Here is a 23,226-nt window from a genome sequence, read left to right as displayed (position 1 = left end):
TCATATCCACAGCCCATCGCCCCAGGCAGGTGCCCCTCACCTTCCAGACAACGGGGAGGGGAAAGGCAGCATCCACGCAATGGGATGCCCAGCTGCTCTGACAAGAGGCCGCCCCACCCAGCTCCCAGCTCAGTGCAGGGGTGGCAGCAGCACAGGCGGGGACACATGGTGCCACCTGGACACCGCTCCCTCCACCAGGCACTGGAGAGGCACGACCAGCACCACACAGCAGGTGTGCACAGGCCTCACTTGCACCTGTGTGTGCCTGCAGACCCTGCATGTCATCAATGGCTAGCTTCATTCAAATCATGTTCTCTCACCTCGCCAAGCCCCACAGAGCACATATGATCACGCGGGCTCATCAGTTTTCTTAGGACACGTGTCTGCTGCCTGCAGAGTCTCTTTGTTGATCACCCCAAGGGTGGCTGGTTGTCGTCCTACTACGTGCAAACCATACTTGGCGTCTATGATCCAAGCTACAGAGCACCCTCCTGTTCTGGCCCTACCATGTCTTACCAGGTCCCTGAGCGGGTGAAGTTGTTGGCATCGGTGGTTCCGTTGTAGAGTTGTGCCCACGTGAATTCCTGGTTGGGTTATTGAATGATGGCTATGAGCTGGCACAAGGGGAAGCTGGTGACAGACACTTAGCCACCACAAGCAGTCTGCAGCTCTTTGAAGCCTCAAATCAATTAAAAAGTTAGAATAAAACAACACAAGCTTTGGAGTTAGCCTAAAAATGAGAATAAAGAAAATATTAACGCTGCTGCTGTCTTCTGGCACAGGGATTGAGGGACCAGCCTCCAGTTGTGGAAAGAAAGTGTCCCTCCAGGGTCAGTGCCGCTGGGCCTCCCCATCTGGTCTGTGGCTGCTGAGGCTGGTCAGGTGCCCACGTCCATGCAGATGGGGACAGTTCAGAGGTTCCATCCTGGGAAGTGTCTAGGATCAGACCAGGAGCAGGACCAGCCTTCTGCTCACGTTCCATGGCTATACTCCGGTGACCACACCTGAGTGACAGGGCGTGGCGATGGCACCGTGTGTGACGGGCTCTGCCCCGTCACTGGCCAGCGAGGCTGCAGACAGGGCCCTGCTCCGGGCGGTGACCTGGTGATCATGTGTCGTGATAAGATCACAGAGTCACAGGTGAGCGGTGACGCGTCTAATGCTCTTTTTATTTTTTAACATATTTTTACTGATTTCAGAGAGGAAGGAAGAGGGAGAGAGAAAAGCATCAATGATGAGAGAGAATCATTGACCGGCTGCCTCTTGCACATCCCACAATGGGATCGAGCCTGTGACCAGGAATCGAACCGTGATCTCCTGGTTCATAGGTCGATGCTCAACCACTGAGCCACATTAGCCGGGCTGGTCTTAATCTGAGTCATGAGGGCTAAGAAGTAAAGATGCTGCAAATTCAGAAACAGCCAACAAAACTCAGTGTGAGACAAGAGCTAGGGCGAGAGGACGTGCAGGGCTGCGTCTGCACTGGCTAGACTCTGGGATTGGGGAGAGGGGGAGCGGGGGGGGGGGTCGCAGTATCTACACTGGCTGGACTCCGGGATTAGGGAGGGGGGGAGCGGGGGGGGGGCGCAGTATCTACACTGGCTGGACTCCGGGATTGGGGAGGGGGGGAGTGGGGGGGGCGCAGTATCTACACTGGCTGGACTCCGGGATTGGGGAGGGGGGGAGTGGGGGGGGCACAGTATCTACACTGGCTGGACTCCAGAATGGGGCGGGGGGGGGGGGGGCCAACGTGCACTAAGCCCTGTCACAGCCAAGTCCGCTTGTTGTTATCAGTGAACATGACCACCCTGTGAGCTCAAGACTCTGAGATGACAAGTTCCTGGGAGGCCTCAAAAGCACAAAAAGATCCAGGCCCTGTCCCCCAGGCCCTACACTCAGCTCGGATTCCCGCTGACACATGGGAAATGAGCACACAGGTCCGACCCCAGGGTGCTGAGGCCTCCAGACCAGCCCTCCAGGGCGTCCCTGCAGGGCCTGGGGCGGGGAGGGGGGCCTTTCCCTTCGCCCGACAGCTTCTGAGAACTCCTGCAGGAAGCTGACATTCTGCTGGAAAGACCCAGGATGCCTCCTTTCATGCGTTTCCACTTTTCCTCGAGAACCCCTGACTATGGACAACCCGAACTTCACTTGGTCACTGGACTAGTTACTCCTTAAGCAGACACGATGGAATGGAGGAGAAACTCCGTGCCCACGTCTTCGACCTCAGCGCTGGCCCTTGCGTGGTGGACACTTGCCATGTTCCGCCCAGACCCTGGGGCCTGAGGACACGCTGCCCCTTCACGCCCAGGTCTTAGGGCCATTTCTCCTCCTTTGGGCCCCACATCCCCTTCCAGGACCTTCCCCACAAAGAACTTGAACCCGCGTCCTCTCTTTCCCTTTCTCTCCCAAAGAGGTGACAGGTCCAATGACTGCGCAGTGTGCTCGCAAAGGGTGAGCACACAAGGCCAGCCGCTTAGGGCTCGGCCCAGCCTTTAGCCCCTCATCAGCCCCCCATCAGCCCCCATCAGCCCCCCCATCAACAGGAACAAGCGGCCTCTGTGTGGCGGCTGATGGTGAGGTTAATGATCACCGTCAGGCCTGGGACGGCCACAGGGGCATGCCATCAGACCTGACACGCAGGACGAAGTGCTGAGACCTTGAAAGGCACTCACACTGCAGAGCAGTTTGCTCCGATGCTGACTTGATATTGGAAACCCAGGTTTCCCCTAAGAAAGGCTGGAGAGAGAGGAGAGCAAGCTTTCAGCCCCTGTGAGTGGGAGGGAGAATCCGACCCATTTTCTCGCTTCACAGACCCTTTCTGATTAACCTCTGACCTCCTCCCAGGAGGTGTAGAGAGGGCCCGGCCCCACTTGTTGGTCCCTGTGACTGAAGGCAAGCCCAGCTGACAACAACAAAGCACTTCCTTTGTCCACACATCAGTTAATTTAAAGGGGACGTGTTTACTAACAGCTTATTCTATTTAGTGCAAACACTCGTTTACATTCTTTGCTGCCATCAAAACAAAACAAAAAAGCCTGCAAATACAGCATGCAAACTTCCAAACCCCTAAGCTGGCCCGGCCACGTGATCACTGTGCAGGTCTCAGCCGCCCTTTGTGAGGTGCTGGGACCAGGGCCAGTAGCCACTGAGGCCACTCTGCCCGCAGGGAGACGGCGGTGAGCGCGCAATCAGATCCATCGGCGGCCAGGAAAGCGGCGTTTACAGAAACTGACAATATGCCTAATGATGTATTTAATAGGCAAACAATTGCTTGTAATTTCACAAATAAAATAAGCCAAGATCATTTTTCTTCAGCTTTTACGCAGTTAGAACAGGAAACACTTGTTCCTACCGAAGTCACCCTCTGCATGAAAACTTAACACCAAATTTACAAAAGAAGTAGAGTACAACTTTAATACGACACCTGTTTATATGTTACTTTAAACACAGAGCCATCTTTTAAACTGAATTTACTATAAGGCTTTCATAAAATAAGAATGCATGATCTCATAAAATCAAATCAGTCTTTAATTGTGATAATAAAAATTACATTTAAGTAGTGGTGTCTGTGTTAATAGCTCCATAAAACAGCAGCTGCAAAGCCCGTCGGCCACCTGCGCGCCGATCCCTTTAACGCCGCTGTGATTAAGAGCGGGGATCTGACATGAACTCAAACCGCGCCCTCGCTTGGCGGAACCCCACTCGCAGTGAAGACGCCACAGAGTGAGGCCACATTTCCTCGATTTCAACACAGAGATTCGTGTTGACTGGATCCCAGGTCAAAATGGCAACACTGAGCCGGGACACTAAAAAACCCGCACAGCGTTCTACTGTTCACCTGGAAACGGAGCTGATGTTTCGTGTGTTTTTTCACTGCCCCCAGGAGTAACAGTTTCCCGGTATTGTGCACTGTCATTGTTAATTTGTGGATGAGGGGACTTATAAGTATGATTACATTTGTAATGCCCCATGAAGCAAGCCAGTGAGGACATTGTACTTTGCAAATGCATTTATTTCTAAGAAAGGCTTCTACACCTTTAAATCTTCAAGGTAGCGTTACTTCTGTGCATGAAAGGAGACTATCAGCAAAAAAGAAAAAAGAAAAAAAATGAGGGAAAACAGAATATCAGCAGAGGTAAAGGCAGCCCATGGGATGGGGGGCCGTGTTTGCAAACCACAGACCTCACAGGAGTGTAGATACCCAGCATCTATAAAGAATCCCAACTCAACACCCCGATTCCCAAATGACGAGGAGTTGAATGGACATTTCTCCACAGAAAATGCACAAGTCGCCACTGAGCACGTGAACAGTGCCCTGTCTACTTGAAAGTGAACTCACCTGTTCAGCTTTCCAGTCTTTTCATCCACCTGATTGCTGAGCACAATGACTTACAAAAAGCAAGTTTAGTAGCTCAATTACCATCGATGGCAGCGGCTGGCCTCTGAACTACTCAGTTGACACATCAAGCATATGGTTTTTCTTTTTTAAAAAATATATTTTTATTGATTTCAGAGAGGGAGAGAGATAGAAACATCAATAATGCGAGAGCATCATTGATCAGCTGCCTCCTGCAGGCCTCCCACTGGGGATTGAGCCCACAACCCAGGCATGTGCCCTGATCAGGAATCGAACTGCAATCTCCTGGTTCATAGGTCGACACTCAACCACTGAGCCAGACCGGCTGGGCTGGTTTTTCTTAATTGCTGGAAATAAAGAGACAAAGAGGACCTCTGTGATGACTTCTGGCCACGGGACCCAGGGCTCCCCAAGCCCAGTCCCTCAGCACCACGTCAGTCGCCACGAACCTAGAGGAGGTTACATGGAAAACCATGACTGGGCCAAGAACACCAAGTCTACCTACCCCCACCCGACTGTATAACCTAGTAACCGGGCTGGACGTGGAGATGCCTCTCCTAAAAACAGCTCGGCTGCTTCATGGCTCTGTCTCTGCCTCCCCACCCCCGCCGCCCACTGTGACCTGTTTGCTGTGGCCAGGGCTGCTGGCCCACCCAACGCCCATCCCCTCCTCCGCGTAACAGCCTGGTTTTGGGGGGAACCTCGCTCCCAGGAATGAAAGACCATGCTCCCCATCCTTCCTGGAAACTAGGGGTGGGCTTGTGCCTACATTCCGGCCAGGGTGTGGGGGGGCAGTGACGGAGCCAACCAGCTAAGAAAGGTCTCTTTCTTTCTTCCTTTCTTTCCTCTGTCAAGACGGCAGCAGCTTCAGAAGCTACCTGAGCGGATGCAGTGACCTCAAGAATGCAATCACTCCAGCAGCAGAAAAGGAGGATCTTGAGGGTCAGATTATTTCGGGGAGCTGCCACTCTGGCCCCCCGTCTGCCAGATTCCTTGTGTTTAAGTGACTGTAATCACAGCTTCATTATTTACCGTGAAATGTAACCCCGACATGTCCCCACCCCAATCCTGCCGCCTCCAAGAGGGAAAAAACAGACTGGGACCAGGTCCACCTGAAATCCCAGGTGCTCACAGGCAGCAAGTGTGTCCATTCAGCTTCCAACTCCAAGAAGTCAGCGTGTCCTGCATGTGTGCAACAGCTGGTGAGCACTGTCACACTGACTGTACGAGCTCTGTGATGTTTATGCTTTGACAGACTTACAGGCAGTTCTGTAGCAGTCACGTTGTTCGATACCTCCCCTTGCTACTTCAGTCAATCAACATCGGGACAGTTAACTAGCTTTCGCCCTGACCTACTGCGTCTGCACCACCTACTCCCATCAAAGTGCTCATGTGCATACGAACTAAGGGCCTGCCCTTCCCCCGAGCCCCATGCTGATAATACATCAGACAGAAAATATTCACTTGAAGAGGTTTCAGCAGATTCGAGGTAAAGGTAGTAGTAAAGAATCATAAAGAAAATATTACATATTAAATTTATAGACTTCAGCTAGAGCCATCAAAATGGAAAAGCTGTAGTCCTACTAGTAAATGTATGTTAGAAAAGAAGAAAGCCACATATAAATGAGCAAAGCATCCATCTCAAAAAAGTAAGAAGAAAATGTAAAATAAACCAAAGAAAATCAGAGAAAGAAATAATAAAGAGCTGAAATTATCTAATAAAAGCAAATGTTCAATAAGGAGAAGCAAAGGCCAAACGTGTGTTCTTTGACGTGATTAGTGAGGTTCACAACCTTCTGACCCTGAACAAGAATCTAAAGACCCAGCTCCATCCGTGCTGTTGAAAATGGCAGGAGTTCCTTTCTTTTTACAGCAGCAGCGTATTCCATTGTGTAGATGTGCCAAAGTTTTTTGAGCATTATGCTAAGTGAAATAAGTCAGTCAGAGAAAGATAAATACCACACGCTCTCACTCATTTGTGGATTATAGAGAACAACATAAACTGGTGAACAAAAACAGACTTAGAGACAGAAGCATCGGTCAGGTGCTCAAACCTCAGAGGGAAGGCAGGGGAGGGGGGGGGGGGAGGGGGAGAGATCAACCAAAGGACTTGTGTGCATGCATATAAGCATAAGCGATGGATGTGGACAACAGGGGGTGAGGGTGAGGGCAGATTGGGGGGATGAGAGGACATTGGGGGGATAAGGACACATTTGTAATACCTTAATCAATAAAGGAAAAAAACAAAAAAAGTAAAAATAAATAAAGACTCAAAGCAGCAGCCGGCTCGGGGCTGCGCAAAGAGAACACCGAGAGAGTCTCATGGACGTGGGCAGCAGGATGGTGACTGCGGGACAGGCGAGGGAGGTGGAAGAGGGCAGAGAGGGTATCAATGGGGTGGAAAAATAAAGAAAAAGTGATAATAAAGACAAGGAACAAACCACCAACACCAGGAATGACAATACGACATCACTACGGACATTTCAGGAGTTATAAGATAATATTGTACCTACAGATGTGAGAATTCGGAGCAAACTGAAAAATTCCTAACATGTAACTAATATTGGAAAAAAATATAACTAAGCAAACTGACTCAAGAAATCAAATAAAGCCTGAGAGGGTCCCAAAACCATGAAATGGAATCAATAGTTCTTCCCCTAAGAAAACGTCACACTCAGGTGGTTTCAAGTGACTTCACCAGACTCTCCAGGAGCAGGTCATACCTGAGCCCGGCACCAGCTGAGCTCAGTGACAGCAGCCCCCGCAGCCCCGCCCCGCAGGCGCTGGTGTGAAACGTCCCCACCAGAAGCCATGCTGCCCTCTTCCAGGGGACACTGGCGCGGCTCGCATAGTTAGGAAGGAAGAAATTAAAGACGTGAGAATTAAAAGAAAGGGATTTTATTATTTACAGATTACCCAGCTGTCCAGAAACCCCAAAAGAATATTCAAATAAGCTGATAGAGTTTATCAAAATAGTCAGTTTATCAAAATAGCTTATTATATGATCCACATACAACAACCAACATTATTTCTTGACCAGTGACAGAAAGGGAAAAAATGTAATATTATTCAAATAGCAGGGAAAAACCTCTAGAGATAATGAGGGATGAGGCTGACATGAGACAGGCAAAACCTGCATGGAAACATTTTTTTCAAGTTTGATTGAAAGTCACTAAAGCCCGGCCAGCGTGGCTCTTGAGTGTTGACCTATGAACCAGGAGCTCACGGTTTGATTCCCAGTGAGGGCACAGGCCTGGGTTATGGGCTCGATCCCCAGTAGGGGGCGTGCAGGAGGCAGCCGATCAATGATTCTCTCTCATCACTGACGTTTCTATCTCCCTCCCTCTCCCTTCCTCTCTGAAATCAATAAAACTATTTTTTTTTAAGAAAGGCTTTAAAAATAACCACAAAACAAGTGGCAAGAGACACACTGTTATGCACAGGAAGAGCGTCCCAGGTGAGCTCCCTGCAGCTGAAGCAGGCGCCGTGGAGTCAGAATCTCAGTTTGGATGAGGGTTTTTACGGAACGTGATGGACTGACTTTAAAATTCATACAAGGCAATCAAAGGCCAGGAACAGCCGCGATTCCCTCCAGGACAGTGACAGTGGGGAGGTGCCCACCAGGTCACAAGAAATGCTATAAGCGTAGACTATGCAAGGTGATGACACAGCCAGACAACTGGCCAGTGGAAAGGAATAGAAGGCCCACAATTAGACCCAAACATGCATGGAGAGCTGATAGAAAACAGAGACAGTTTTGTAAACTACTGAAGAAAGAATAGCTATTCATTAGACAGTCCTGGGAAAGTTAGGTATCTATACAGGAAAAAAATCAGCTTGGATCCCTACAGTATCTCATAAATAAAACTCTATTCCAAGTCAATCAAAGACACTTAGGTGAATATCTTCATGATTTCAGGGTAGAGAAATACTCTTAAACAAAACAGAAAAAGTAGGTCTAGAAAGAGAAAGTTCGATAACTTAGAGACTACATTAAAATTAAGAACTTGCCCTAGCTGGTTTGGCTCAGTGGATAGAGCATTGGCCTGGGGACTGAAGGGTCCCAGGTTCAATTCTGGTCAAGGGCACATGCCTGGGTTGTGGGCTCGATCCCCAGTAGGGGGCATGCATGAGGTAGCCGATCAATGATTCTCTCTCATCATTGATGTTTCTATCTCTCTCTCCCTCTCCTTTCCTTTCTGAAATCAATAAAAATATATTTTAAAAAATTAAAAAATGACAATTTGCAGGTGATTGGAATGCTTGCATTGTAAAAAAATAAATAAAATTAAGAACTTCTCTTCCTCAGGGGGAAAGATCAACCAAAGGACTTGTATGCATGCATATAAGCATGTGATGGATGTGGACAATGGGGGGTGAGGGTGAGGGCAGGATTGGGGGGATGAGGGGACATGGGGAGGGGATAAGGACACATTTGTAATATCTTATTCAATAAAGGGGAAAAAAGAACTTCTCTTCATCAAAAAATAATATAAAGAAAATTAAAAATAACTCACACACTTGGACATCAGCCTCACATCTAACTGGCAAAGGACCCCCACTCAGAAGACATCAGTACCCAAGGAAAAGGTACATGATCCTCGATGAAGAGAAACACATGGACAGGATGCACGGAGGAGGACTGGTAATCTTTCAGCCCAACGTTGCCATCGTGGGTTCACATGTTATGTTATTAAACTTTCACATGCATATTTATACATAATAGATAAGAAAAAGGGACTGAACCCTACCTTACCCTACCTTACCTTATACCAAACCAGGCAAACCCAGTATTAGAAACGAAAACCACATACCAATATCCCTCATGAATATAGATGCAGAAATTCTCAACAAAATACTAGCAGATTGAATCTAGCAGTACATGGAAAAGGATAATACTCCACTATCAGATGGCTTATCAATCACAGTGATCCATCATACAAGCCAACAAAAGAAACCACACGGTCACATGAATGGATGCCGAAAAGCACTTAACAAAACTCAACAGCAGCTCATGATAAAATACTCAGTAAACTGGGAGTTAAGGGAAAATCCTTAATCTGATAAGGGGCGCCTACAAAAAACCTAGAGCTAACATTTTATGTAATAATGAAAGATTGAATGCTTTTGCTTAAAACAAGGAAACCACCCACCACTCCTATTCACCATCACACTGGAGGTCTTAGCCAGTTCAATATGAAAAAAAAAAAGGAAGAACAGGCATACAGAAAATTTGCCCTATTCTCATGAGACATGATTGTATAAGTTCCCAAAGAATGTCCCAAACCACCTCCTAAAATTAATAAGTGAGTTTAGCAAGAGGGTCAACCCACAAAAATCATGTGTCCCAAAATGTATACACATTATAAAGGCAGTGTCTATTAAAATACATTTTATTTTCAAAATGTAATCGAATCTACAGCTATCAGTTGTTAAAGTGTGTACACATTTTTGGGACACCCTATATATAAGCAATAAATCATGAGGAAGAAAACATTTAAAAACAATACTGCCATGGCCAGTGTTGCTCACTGGTTAGAGCACTGGCTGTGCACCAGAGGGTCTTGAGTTCAATTCCTGGTCCAGGGCACGAACCTGGGTTGCAGGTTCACTCTCTGCTTCTGGTCAGGATGGGTGCGGGAGGCCACCAGTCAATTTGTCTCTCACATCGATGTTTCTCTCTCTCTCTGCCCCTCCCTTCCTCCCTCCCACTCTCTTAAAAACAATGGGAAAAACATCCTCCAGTGAGGTTTAACAACAACAAACAAAAATAATAATAATACCATATACAATAGCTCCAGAAATTATATGTTTAGGCATAAGTACAAACATACTCTGAAAATTATAAAATCCTGATGAATGAAAGGAAGGAAGACCTACTTAGATGGAGAGACATACAAATTTCTTGGATTGGAAGACTGACCCCAACCAGCCTACAGATTGAATGCAATTCCAATCAAAATCCTAGCAGGACTGTTGTGTACACATCCAAGCTGATCCCAAAATTGCTATGGAATTGCAAAGCATCCAAAATAGCCAAACAACTATAAAAAAGGAGAGCAAAGTTGGAGGACTCCCACTATCTATATATATAAAAGTCTAAACAACTGAACAACCAAATGACCCTGGTCAACCAGTCACTATGATGTGCACTGACCACCAGGGGGAAGACGCTCAATGCAGGAGCTGCCCTCTGGTGGTCAGTGCACGCCCACAGTGGGAGTGCTGCTCAGTTGACCAACGGGCACCAGATGCAGGGCTCATCGCTGGCTGCCACAGCCTGGAGACCACAGCGGAGTGGCAGCGAGCCTACCGAGTTGCAGCGACAGGCGCAGTGGGGCCAGGATGAGCAGGAGCAGCAGGCAGGAGCAGCAGGCAGTGTTGGACCACCAGTTTCTGCCCAATCCCCACAGGCCACACTGAGGGACCCCACCAGTGCATGAATCCCGGGCCTCTAGTCCAAGTTATAAAGATACAGCAATCAAGACAGTGTGGTATTGGCACAGAAATAGAAACAGGTGTCAATGCAACAGAACAGAGTTCAGAAATAGGCCCACCAAATACGACCATTCAATCTTTGACAAAAGGACAAAGACAATTAGAGGAAAAAAAGATAGTCTTTTCAACAAATGCTACTTGGAATAATTGACCATCCCTATGCAAAAAAAATAACTGTGGTCTAAATCTCACTCCATATATAAAAACTAGAGACCCTGTGCACGAATTCGTGCATGGGTGGGGTCCCTCAGTGTGGCCTACGGGGATTGGGCCGAAACCAGCAGTCCAATGCCGCCTGCCACTCCTGCCTGCCACTCCCACTCATCCCGGCCCCACTTTGCCTGCAGCGGGTTCGTGCCCAGTCAGTCCTGATCAGGAAAGGCTCGTGCCGCCACAGCGGCACTCGCCAGCCATGAGCCCTGCGTCTGGTGCCTGTCCCAAGGGTGGGAGGGTGGGGGTGACAGGACGCAATCAGCCCTCCAAGCGGGCGGTGGGACACCCTTGCAGGCCCAGGATTCGGATCCATCTCACTGATGTTCGCACTGGTTGTTGGGAGTCACCTGGCAGACACTTTTAGTATATCATTTCTTCCTTGCAGAGCACCTAGGGAGGGGAAGCAGCTGCAGTGCCCGAGGCTGACTTCCAGGAGGCCAGTGGTGCTGTCAGGATCATGCCAGCGTCAGTGCCTGGCCGATTCTCCAGAGATTGAACCTGTAGGACTACTGAGGGGGTGAGTGCCTGCCACTGGGCTGGTGGGTTACCAGGATGGAGCAGTCAGCTGAGCGACACTCCCACTTTGGGAGCACAATGACCGCCATGGGGCAGCTCCTGTGCTGATCATCTGCTCCCTGGTGGTCAGTGCACATCATAGCAACCGGTGGTTCAGTCATTTGGTAGTTCGGTCACATAGGCTTTTATATATATAGATTAACCCAGGGCATCAGAGATCTAACAGAAAATGTTAATCTGTAAAACTTTTAGAAGAAATCACAGAAGCAGTATCTGTGACCTGGACTTAGATAGGTAATTTAGATATGACACCAACAGCACAATCCATGAAAAACAAAAATTGACGACTTGAACGTCATCAAAACGAGAAATATTTGCTCTGCAAAAGCATTGTTAAGAAAACAATATGATCTGCTGTAGACTTGGGGGAAAATATTTGCAAATCAGTGATCCAATAAAAGACTGTGTACAGAAAATACAAAATTTACAACAACCCAATTTTTAAAAAACAAGCAAAGAAAGACCTGAACTAATACTTCACCAAAGAGCATCTACAGATGGAAAAGGAGCAGCCGAGATGATTCTGGACCTCAACGGCGTCGTCAGAAACCGAAGCCACGCCACAGGCATTGCGGGGCTCGCCCTGAGCGGAAGCCTGGTACCGCCAGGTGATGGGCAGCCCAAGCGCCCGCCATTCCCACGATGCACTCTGACAGAGCGGCTGACTGTGTGTTGCAAAGGTAAGCACTGACCATAAGACCCTACAATCCCACGCCAAATGTTTACCCAAGGAAAACATATGAAACAGTGTATGAAACATATATGAAAACATATACTCACACAGACACCGGGACCCGAATGTTTGCAGTGGTTTTATTCATAATTGCCAAGAACTGGAAACAAGCCCCCTGTCCATCCGCCTGGGGGTGGGCAACCAGAGCGAGGTACACTCACGGGTGGAATAGGTTCAGCAATGAAAAGGAAGCGCGCATGCGTGTCACGGCATGATTGACTCTCACGTGCATCGTGCTAACGTGGAAAGGCATATTCAAAGGGTCCTATACTGTATGATTTCGTGTATGAGACCCTCTGGAACAGGCAAAATTATGCGGACAGAAAACGGATGAGTGGCTGTCAGAGGCTGAGGGGGGAGGCTGGTATGGATTATAAATGGAGGCAGGTAAACTCTTTGTGGTGATGGGTATTTTTAAAATCTTAATTTTGATGGTAGTTCGGTGACTATTTGCTTTGATCAAATGCATGAAACTGTACAATTAAAAGGTGTATGTAATTTTTACCTCAACATACTTGATTTAACAATGTACTAGAATAGAAATATAAATTTATAGGAAAGTTGTTTCAAAACAGGAAGTAAAAGGAATGCCAATAAATACAGTCACCCTAAATAAATAATGCTACATTCATATGGTGTAGTCTGTTGCAGCTATTAATATTAATAATCAAGCTTAAAGTTCTTACTAATCATTAACTACAAATGCAGGTTGAACAGCAGCGATAAATTTCTTTTAAGAGAACCATAATGGAGAAGAGCAAGACTTAAGTGCAGATACCCCAAACCTCTGTTTTCGCCTTTTCATTGATCTGAGTCATGGCTTGTTAAAGCCAGAGGAAATGGAAGCACAGAGCCATCCTGGAAAACAACCTCACAGCGTCATCCACCCAAGCACAAGAAAAAGAATCTGAAACCAAATGTCCAGCTGAAGAGTATGTGCCTTTGTTTCCCGCCTCGTCTTTATAGTGTTTAAACAAGGATTCTTTTTTTTAAGCCTTGACTTTCAAAAGGTCACATGCGCGACATTTCCCTAAATCTTTGTCTGGTCTCACAACAAGGTGAGTTTCTTAATGCTGCCTCGATCAGGTGAAAGGCATGCCGGGGGGAAAGTTAAATAAAAAGCTATCTCGAATAGCATTTTTTAAAAGGCAAACATCAACCTTGTAAGTATTAAAAGCACGTCCTGAAATCCACTCTGATGACAGTTTAAGAAAGCCGCTTTTATGTGCCCGGAGCCCTGCTCGGCAAGGCCTTTCAAATGCGGGTGTTTACCTAAAACTACAGGCCAGGGCTGGGAGCTGGCCTTGAAGAGGCGCCTTTTGATTGCACATCGTGAACTCAATCTTTAACTAATAAATTGTCCCACACCTTTGTCTCGCCCAAGAAAGGCAGAGGTCTGCTCCTCACAAGAACGTACAAGCCTCTTTAAAGGAATAGGTTTTGACTCTGCGTCTCTGTACTTGTTGACTTAGAGTTTCTATGAGTGACAATGCACATCACGGGGTTTTTTTAACTCTGTCATCTGTGCTACTGAGTGTACTTTGACTCAGATCAAAGTTGAAAGCTTCTAGAAAGTACACAAACCACAGTGTGACAAATAGCATGCTGTGTTTGACCCAGCAAACAATAAATCACTTTCATCCATCCAGGTAAAGAATCCCCTGTTTTCAGTGCTAATTCTGAAGTCTGAAATGACAGAGCTCCGCCACATTCTCAAAGAGCAGAGAGCTTTAAATGAGGAGAAGACGTAAGAAGAATCACATTCTGCAAGCGCTGAGTCTTGCTGTTCAAAGGCCTGTGGTTTCACTTCGCTCTTGTCTGAAACGCACTGCAAAACTTAAACCAAGCAGGACACGTTCAGATAAAACATGTTAAAGTGTCTCTGTTCTTGGTTGAAAAGTAATTTGTGGTATATCTGTGCCCCACAAACTGTATCAAAAGAAGCTATATGATTCAGCAGCACTGCAACTACCTGTTCATTTCCTGTGTGAACGTTTACCATGAGGGGCCCTTGAGCAAGGACTGGTAATTAAGTAACTGGAACAGAAGCAAAGTTAGCTGGGGTTTGCCGGACCTGGGCTGTGACCACTACGAACAGCAAGGACCATGACTGTTTCCTGAGCGCTTGCTGTCTGCTAGGGACTGGCTCAGCGCTGTACACATATTACCTCATATAATCTCTAAGAAGTCCTGCGAGGTAGATATCATTATTCCCATTTTCCAGATGAGGAAACTAAGTCACAAAGAAGTTAAATAGTTTGCCCCGGATCACACACGTCTAGTGAGTGACAGAGCCTGGGTTTGAACTAAGCCCCTTTACTTCCAAAACCCAAGCTTTGTGGCACCAGGGTGAGAACATTTTACTCTAATACACAAGTGACTATAATGGCTTAAGAAGTGATGCACTGATCTTTTCTTTCAAACGCCTTCCTGAATCTAACAGCTCCCCTACTTTACCCCTTTCAGAGTGGTTTAAATGGCATGGGCCTCCCACTGTGGAAAATTATGAATGCAACAAAACTCACTGGGTACGGACGGGGTACTGACAGGATGCTGGGGGTACCGTAACTGAGAACGCGAGTTCTTTTTTATTTTGTACAGAGAAGTATGTTCTGGATTTATCTGAAAAATGTATTTTTGGATTCAGATGTCCTGCTAGAAACTACAAATTGGTAGATCTAAAATTTAACTAACCAGTCAACATTTCAAACTTTCACTAACGCTTCTGGCCTCTACAATGACCCTGAATAATTAGCGAACACAATCTGTGTGATTAGGACAGCAACTGGTAATCAGCAAACCGAACGCAGAAACAGCACTGCTGAGTGACAGCTGCCGGCCCCCCCCATCGGCACTGTGCGCAGGCAGGCGACCAGCGTCTCAACCCCGCCGACCAAACGCTGGCGGGGACAGCAAAGGCATCCTCAGCACCGGCCCAAGCTCAGCGCCCCCCACTGGACTTCCCCAGTGATATTTACACTGTACAGCTGTCAACATCTTTTTTAAAGGTTATTCTAGAAATCCCTCCAGGAAAAAAAAGGATAAGAAAACTTTCACTAGGAATCTAAAGCTCTTTTCTTTTCACATTAAACTATTTTTGATGAGCTTTGGTCACCTGAATCGATGTAGGAATGTCCTCACTCCTCCACAAACCTGGGCTCTGACCCTCCAAGGACCCGACCCTCGAAGCCCTTTTGCCTCCTTCCCAGGAACCTGCCCCACTGCCCGGCCACGGAGAGCGCCTGGGCCCCCTCCCCCACACTGGCTCCATCACCTTCAGCCTGTAGAGCGCTCTGCCCAGCTCCACGCCCCTCCTCCCAGGGACTCTGCGCCTGCCAGCGGTCAGTCTCACCACAGTGCAGTGATGGCCGTGTCTCCCCGCGCTGGCCCCGCGTCCCCCGTTGTCACCAAATAGCACCAGGTCTTCATGTCATTCTTCTTCTCCTTCTAGTCTGTGACCCTGAGAGCTGGCTCTTAACTGATTTCACTTGGTGGTCTCCGTAGGTCCCGGTGTGGTACTGTCACAAAACAGGCATTTAATAAGTATTAGGGGAACAAATGGGTCAAACCTGGAAGTAAAGACAGAGCAACCTGTTCTCCTAACTTGGTTATGCTCTTAAAAATTATATTTATTTATTTATATATATATATAGCTGTAACCGGTTTGGCTCAGTGGATAGAGCGTCAGTCTGCGGACTGAAGAGTCCCAGGTTCGGTTCCGGTCAGGGGCATGTACCTTGGTTGCGGGCACATCCCCAGTAGGCGGTGTGCAGGAGGCAGCTGATCGATGATTCTCTCTCATTGATGTTTCTAACTCTCTATCCCTCTCCCTTCCTCTCTGTAAAAAAAATATATATATTATATATAATATATGTGTGTGTATATATATATATATATATTATTGATTCAGAGAAGAAGGGAGAGAGAAAGAGAGAGAGAGAGAAACATCAGTGATGAAAGAGTATCATTGATCGGCTGCCTCCTGCACGCCCCCTACTGGGGATCAAGCTCGCAACCCGGGCATGTGCCCTGACTGGAATTGAACCATCACCTCCTGGTTCATAGGTTGACGCTCAACCACTGAGCCACACTGAGCATATTGTTATGCTGAGAATAACACAGAAATGGACATCAGTTAAAATACACATGAAAACTATGCTGTACACCTGAAACTAATACAAAATAATATTGAATGTAAACTGCAATTGAAAAGTAAAAAAAGAAAGGAAAATTTTGTTTTAAATATACATGAAAATACTACCACACCAAACCACTGACAGGATTATAACAAAAGAGAGCAATTTCAGAAAAAGAGGACTAACTGTGCCTGTATCGCTCCTTTATTCTCAGTGTCTTTTGGCACTTGCGTGCCACTAACCCTCTTTCTGTTAAAGAGGTGAGACTTGGTAAAAGCTCTTACACGGCCTTTGCTCTGAGAGAGTGTCTGCTCCGGTCTGCGTGAGTCTGCCAAGGGTCATAAAGCATTTCCAGGCGGTCACAATGGGGCGCTGTTGGGGCCCAGGCAGCTGGACCCTTTCAGTCCCGCCCCATGCACTGCTGTGTACACATGTGATGCCATCTGCCCAGATGCACACACCTGCCGCCCTTCAGGCCCCCGCTCCCTGGCTTTAGGATTCATTTTGAAGGTAATAAAGAGACAGTGACAGTTATTATAATAGGACTTCATAGGAATGGAAAGTATAACATGCGAGACAGTTGCTCCCGAAAGGCTCACGACTAAGAAAGAAAGCAAATGCAGAAGAAATGAATGGAGCCTTCACCACCAGCGAGAGGAGGCAAGTAATGGTGAAAATCCTGCCCCCATGTCACATACGACATCAGAGTTTCACAAAAACTTTTACCTCCAATTACTTATGCTTTGAACAAAACACGTATGTGAACTACAGAAAAGCAGGTTCGTGATCTATGCGAACATCTGACCTGCAAATTAACAAGTCCTGGACTCAGGGGCGAAGACCCCATTGGAAAGTCACTGATGCTGTCATACTTGAGAACAACTGACAACCAAGGCCCACTCCTTGCTTTCTTACACCCAACGTCTCGCTTGCCTGCACAGAGCAAACTGTGGTCGCGGAAGGGTGAGGGCGGCGGGCCCGTGTCCAGGGCAGAGCTGGCCATCGCCCTGCTCTCTGCACCCACGCACCCACTGGGCAGCCCTGCAAGCCCCGCATCCTGAGTTTGGGCTCCACACGTGACTTGCTTGGCCTAGGCATCTAACAGGCATGCCGACAGGCGCTCCGCAAGCGCCCTGCCTGGCACAGGCCGCGGCTGGAGGAGGGCACGCTTCGGCGGCCTGGGCAGTCAGCGGCCTCCGGAGCCGGCACATGGCCTCTCTTCCTGGATGCTTCCTCTGCAATGGCCTGTGCAGATGGGAAGTGATGTCGGCGCCCACTCAGCCCAGCCCCTAGTGCCCGCCTGAGGCGTCCTCGTAAGTAAAGCAAAGCCTATGGCCTGAAACCGCTGAGTTTAGGGGAGAGGGGCTTGCATTGCAGTGTTATTGTCACAACAGACAGTGACACAGCACAAACACTGAGGGGGAGAGTATACAAATGGACGATGTCCAGTCGGACATGACAACAGAACTGAGGCCACAACCTCAGCAGCAACCAGCCCCAAACGGCAGGCCCGGTGGTGACTGCAGCCTCTATATGTCTGGACTCAGGACCAGCCGAGAAAGCCAAACACACCCAGCCCAGTCGGAGAAGTGTCCCTCTTCTATTCAGCCCCCCATGCCCACTGCCTGCATCAGGCACCCCACGCCCCGTTCCCCCTGCGGTGCCCTCCCCCCGCCCTGGCCGACCCCTTGGCCCAGCAAGCTCTGAATGAAGGGCCTGGGTGCTCTCACTTGCGAGTCCCTTGTCTCCAGAACAGGCAGGAGTAGAGAAGGGGACATGATTACAGGCGACAACAAAGCCACGGCCAGGAACCAAAGGAGGGGCCCCGGGCCCGACCATGGCTGTGTGAATAAACAGGACCAGACTGAAAACCAGAGTGACCTTCGCTCACTTCAACTTGGACTTTTAAAGCAGGCTTTTCTTTGCATATGATTTTACATTCTTCAGTGTGTTCCCAAGGGCTCCTCTTAATCCCTCCACTGGCAAACCTGGTCTTTTGAAGCTCCTTCCCGGCCAGCGCCCTTGTCAAATCATCACCTGGCCTAATTCTCCCAGATCTCCAGTCAGCGGCGGCTTTACCTGGAGTCCACCGGCACTTTCATCAGCTACATTAAATCCCGAGCCTTTCACAAGGCTTGTCATTCAGCTTTGCAACCTATTTGCCTTGTGTTCTTAACAGTTTATGGTGTCCTCTGTCTGTGAGACTCACAAAGAGGCCGATGGCACAGTGACAGCGAGGCGTGGGAGGGTGTTTGCACAGAGCTCATTTTATAAATGGGTGAGCAGAGCAATGGGATAATGCAACGGGGATATCAATACCTTCATGTTTTCTTAATCTCCCCCACATTTTAGAAAGATCATTTAGAAACAAAAATTTGTAGTACAAGATTTTTATCTAAAACTCGATACTTTTTATTTAAAATAGCCACCCAGCTATGCACAGGCCTTGGGATCTGCTCTTGAGAGTTACTCTGGGTCGTGAGATTTAGGTGCAAACATGTTTACTTCCTTCTTTGTATAACTGCATAGTGTGAGGAATTTTATGACAAATATCTATCACTTCACAGCAAAAGCAAAAGACAAACTTGTCTCTAGTGTAAGTGTGGGTCCACCTCCTCCTCAATCAGAAGACAGGCTCCACGGCTGTCAGTATCTGGCCACATTCCTGCATTGCTTCTGCACAGACAAGACACAGAGTAAGATTCCCCTTCATCCAACACTTACCCACACACATAGCCCTTCCATCATGGCTGCCCGTCCTATGAGATGTGCGGCACAATGACCCTTCTTGTCACGTGTGTACACACACAGCCCTTAAATACAGTCCACAGAACAGCTGATTTCTTCAGCACAGTGGGGGCGTGGGCGCAGCCTGTTCACTCTAAGCCAGTGGTTCTCAACCTTCCTAATGCCGTGACCCTTTAATTCAGTTCCTCATGTTGTGACTCCCAACCATAAAATTATTTTCGTTGCTACTTCATAACTGTAATTTTGCTACTGTTATGAATCGTAATGTAAATATCTGATATGCAGGATGTATTTAGGCGACCCCTGTGAAAGGGTCATTCAACTGCCAAAGGGGTCGCGACCCACAGGTTGAGAACCGCTGCTCTAAGCACATCCGTGTCCTTCTCCAAGCAACTCAACAGAGCAGCCGACACGTCTTGCTGCCCACTGGTTCTCTAACTTCCTCTTCAGACCAGTATCAAAGTATCCTGTTGTGACCGGAATTCTACAATAAACGCGCCATGCGAGGGCTTGCACACGGGTCTGGGCGGGACGAGGTGTGCACAAAGAGGGTGCTTGGAAGTCGCACATGCTCTGCATCCGGGCCATTTCCTAGGCCCCTCTTTAAACAAACAAGCAAAAACGCTAACCCAACATAAAACACCAACCACTGAGAGCTGCGGGGAGTGCGACGTGCTAATGATCCCCACCCAAGAACGCCGCTCCCGGCCATGCGTCTTAGGCCAAGGATGGGACTGCATCTTGAGGAGGACTAAGGAGGGTATTCCTCACACCCTGCCTTCAATGCCCATCTTGTCAGCCCGGCTTCTGTCAAGAATTACAGAGTTATAGCTGCAAGGTTAAATTTTCAAACAAAAGCCTGCAGAAAAATATTTCGTGTAGCTAACAAGAAACACCCATGTCTGCCCAGGCCAGTGTGCTCAGTGGGTTAGAGTGCCAGCCCATGCACCAGAGGGTCTTGGGCTCCATTCCTGGTCAAGGACATGTGCCTGGGTTGCAGGTTCGATTCCCAGCCTGGTCAGGTGAGTGTGGGAGGCAGCGATGTTTCTCTCTCTTATTCCCCTCCCTCCCTCCCTTCCACGCTCTCTTTAAAAAAAAAAGGAAAAAAAATCAATAGAAAAAAATGTCCTCCAGTGAGGATTAACAAAAAAAAGAAACACCCATTTCTTTGGGATAGAGCATGCAGGTAGTAAAACTGTCGTGAAATGTTAAGTATGTGGATAGAGGAAAGGAATACATGGATATAAAGAGTTCACACACATGGGAGGTTTTCATCACACCACAGCCCTGCGGTGGTGACAGTACACCTGTTTATCAACTGAATACTCCCCGTTACAAGTAACAGAAAAACAGACAAAAACTGGCTGAAGCGTGAAGGGACTTCAGTCACTCAGGTGAGTGAGAAGACTGAGAGGCGTGTTAGCAGCAGGCTGAAACGACAGCGCCAGGGCCGGCCTCGTCCCAGCCTCCACTCCCTGCCCAGGCGCCCCCCGAGGCCCTGGTGGGTCCTCAGCAGCTCCGGGCTCTCACTGGATGAGAGAGCCAGCACCACTGTCATCTCCAGGCTCTTCTTGTTCATCCTCAGTAGGAAGAATTAAAGGAATTTTCCAGTAGCTTCCACTAACACACTGAGTCCATCCAGTCAGCCTGCCTCGGTCAGATATCCATCCCAGGTAAGTAGCGCTGCCAGGGCACTGTGACCTCCTGACCAGCTTAGGCTGGTCATACGTTTCATCCCAGAATCCCCAGGGCTCTCTGACTTATGATGGGGTTACAACCTAATGAAGCCATCGTAAGTTGAAAATGCCGTAAGTGGAAAACGGATTTTAACACTACACTGTAGAGTACTGGCTGTGTGCCTCATGGTGGCCTGGCTGACCGGGGCTGCGGCTTACCGACGCTGCCCAGCACCACACAGCATCTTACTGCCTATCCCCAGCCTGGGCAAGTGCAAATTCAAAGTTAGCGTATGGTTTCCACCAAATGCACACGCTTTCGCACCACTGTCCAGCTGAAAAATCATGTTGCCGACGTGTGCACATATACATACAGAGAAGTCTGATATAAATGTAACCGGAATCCAGAGCAGAGAAGGGTGGGGCGGAGGCAGAAAAGGCAGTGGAGCCAATAAATGGTTGCCCTGACCAGTGTGCCTCACTCGGTTGGGCACCCACCCATGCACCAAGAGGTCGCCGGTTCCGTTCCTGGTCATGGCACATGTCTGGGTAGCAGGCTCGGTGGGGGTGCAGGATGCAGCCCATCGATGTTTCTCTCTCATCAATGTTTGTCTCTCTGTCTCTCTGTCTCTCTCTCAATAAAAACATATTTAAAAAGTAAAAATAAATGGCTCAAGTTTTGTCAAATGTCCTGAAAACTGCAGATCCAAGAAGCCAGTGACCTCCCAGCACAAAGCTTAAAAGAAAACCCGCAGGGCCCCTAGAAGCACCGTATCTTAGGGAGCATGGTGGGGGCCCTCTGGCCAGGGGAGCATGCGCAGTGCGGCCCTGTGCCCGGGGCCGGCAAGCATGCGCAGAGTAGCCATGTGCAGAGAGGGGTTGCGCCTGACCCCCAGGCCGTGTCCAGAACTTGTCACTGGCAAGACTGGCCTTTGAGCATGCGCACTGGGGGGGGAGGGGGGTGACTGCGGAGGCGGCAGTTGCTAGGCAACGGCGAGCGGTCACAAAGGTGGGGAAGCAGGCCGTGGTGGGGGCGGGGAGGACTGGGGTCGGTTACCTGAGCGGGTACCACCCAGAGCTAGAGGTGAGCCGCAGGGCGCTGTGGGCAGCAGGTGAGGAGGCGGGGCTGGCTCCTGGGCCACGCCCGCCCGGCAGGGAGCCCCTCCGTCCAGGGCAGCCCAGGGTGACCTGCCTTGGTGAGGCCTAAAAATATCAACAGTCTGAAATCGGTGATTTTTGAAACCTATCGCTACCCGATACTTAAGAGGGAATAAGAGGGAACCGAATCCAAAGGCCTGGCCGTGTTTTTGCAGAGAATTTAACAATTTAATTTTACATTTGTCTGTATGCTTCTGGCCGTACCAGCTGTGATCTCACCAAAAACGCGCAAACAAGGAATTCACAAGTTACGAAAAATAAGACAGTATGACCAATTGTACTTAAAATGGTATATCTCTTATGTGCGTGTTTTTAATTGGCACGTTTATTAATTAGCTTAAGGTCACTTAAACAAATTGGTAACTAATTACTTTGGCACCACAATGGTATTTTTCGTTACCAACCTACCTCTTGGTAATACTGGAGTTTACAAAGAAAGAATATTCCTATTAACTTCAGCTCTTAATATGGGGCAAGGGTTAAGTTTCTAAGAGCCAAGCCCAGAGTCTTGCAGCAGCCTGGAGGGACGTGGGCAATAATGACCATTTACAGAGTATCTTGGGTGTGAAAGGCCTGCAGAAGACACTTTGCAAAAACTGCCTCCTGTAATCACAACACTAACCCTGCCAAGTGTGTGTGTGATTGTACCTGTTTAAAGGTGAGGAAGCTGACTCATATGCAAAGTAAACTGCCCGGCAAACAGGTGGGGCAAGGCTGGACCCCCAGGGTGCCCCCGCACGGGGTGTGTGTGTGTGTGCGTGTGTGTGTGTGTGTGTGTGTGTGTGTGTGTGTGCGCTGTGGCCACATTCAGGTGAGCCAGCGTTCCTCTCTGCCCCCTGCATTCACTGCATTCACTGTCCCCTTTCTCCCGGGGCGAGAAACACGTGCTGTAGTGTGTTCACTTCCCGCGTCCTCCAGGCCCCTGCGAGTGCTCTCTCTGGAGGAGTCTTCAATCGGTCTTTGACCAGAGGTTTTTGCACTCCTGTGTAACACCGTTCTGTTGTCTCGCTCTCCTGTGCAGTCTCCCCCTGACTTGCTGTGGACTGTTTCTAAGTAGAAGAATGAAAGGAATGCAATACCATGCTGAAAGAGTTTGATAGAGCCAAGCAAGTGGCAACGCTCTGACTTAGC

At 48.4% G+C, this 23,226-nt stretch overlaps 1 long non-coding RNA gene across 1 annotated transcript; it reads right to left on the bottom strand.

Annotated features, from left to right (window-relative positions):
• Positions 1 to 4,597: 4,597 nt before the first annotated feature.
• LOC118679453 lies at positions 4,598 to 18,704 on the bottom strand. Its single transcript, XR_004975254.1, has 3 exons — positions 18,593 to 18,704; positions 15,730 to 15,895; positions 4,598 to 4,704 (listed from the first exon to the last, which is right to left on the bottom strand). It is a non-coding gene; the product is annotated as an uncharacterized LOC118679453 (long non-coding RNA).
• Between the last annotated feature and the right edge of the window lie 4,522 nt (positions 18,705 to 23,226).

The sequence above is a fragment of the Myotis myotis genome, unplaced genomic scaffold (genome assembly GCF_014108235.1).
Source record: "Myotis myotis isolate mMyoMyo1 unplaced genomic scaffold, mMyoMyo1.p scaffold_m19_p_25, whole genome shotgun sequence".
NCBI lineage: Eukaryota > Metazoa > Chordata > Mammalia > Chiroptera > Vespertilionidae > Myotis > Myotis myotis.
This window is presented reverse-complemented; position numbering and strand designations above follow the sequence as displayed.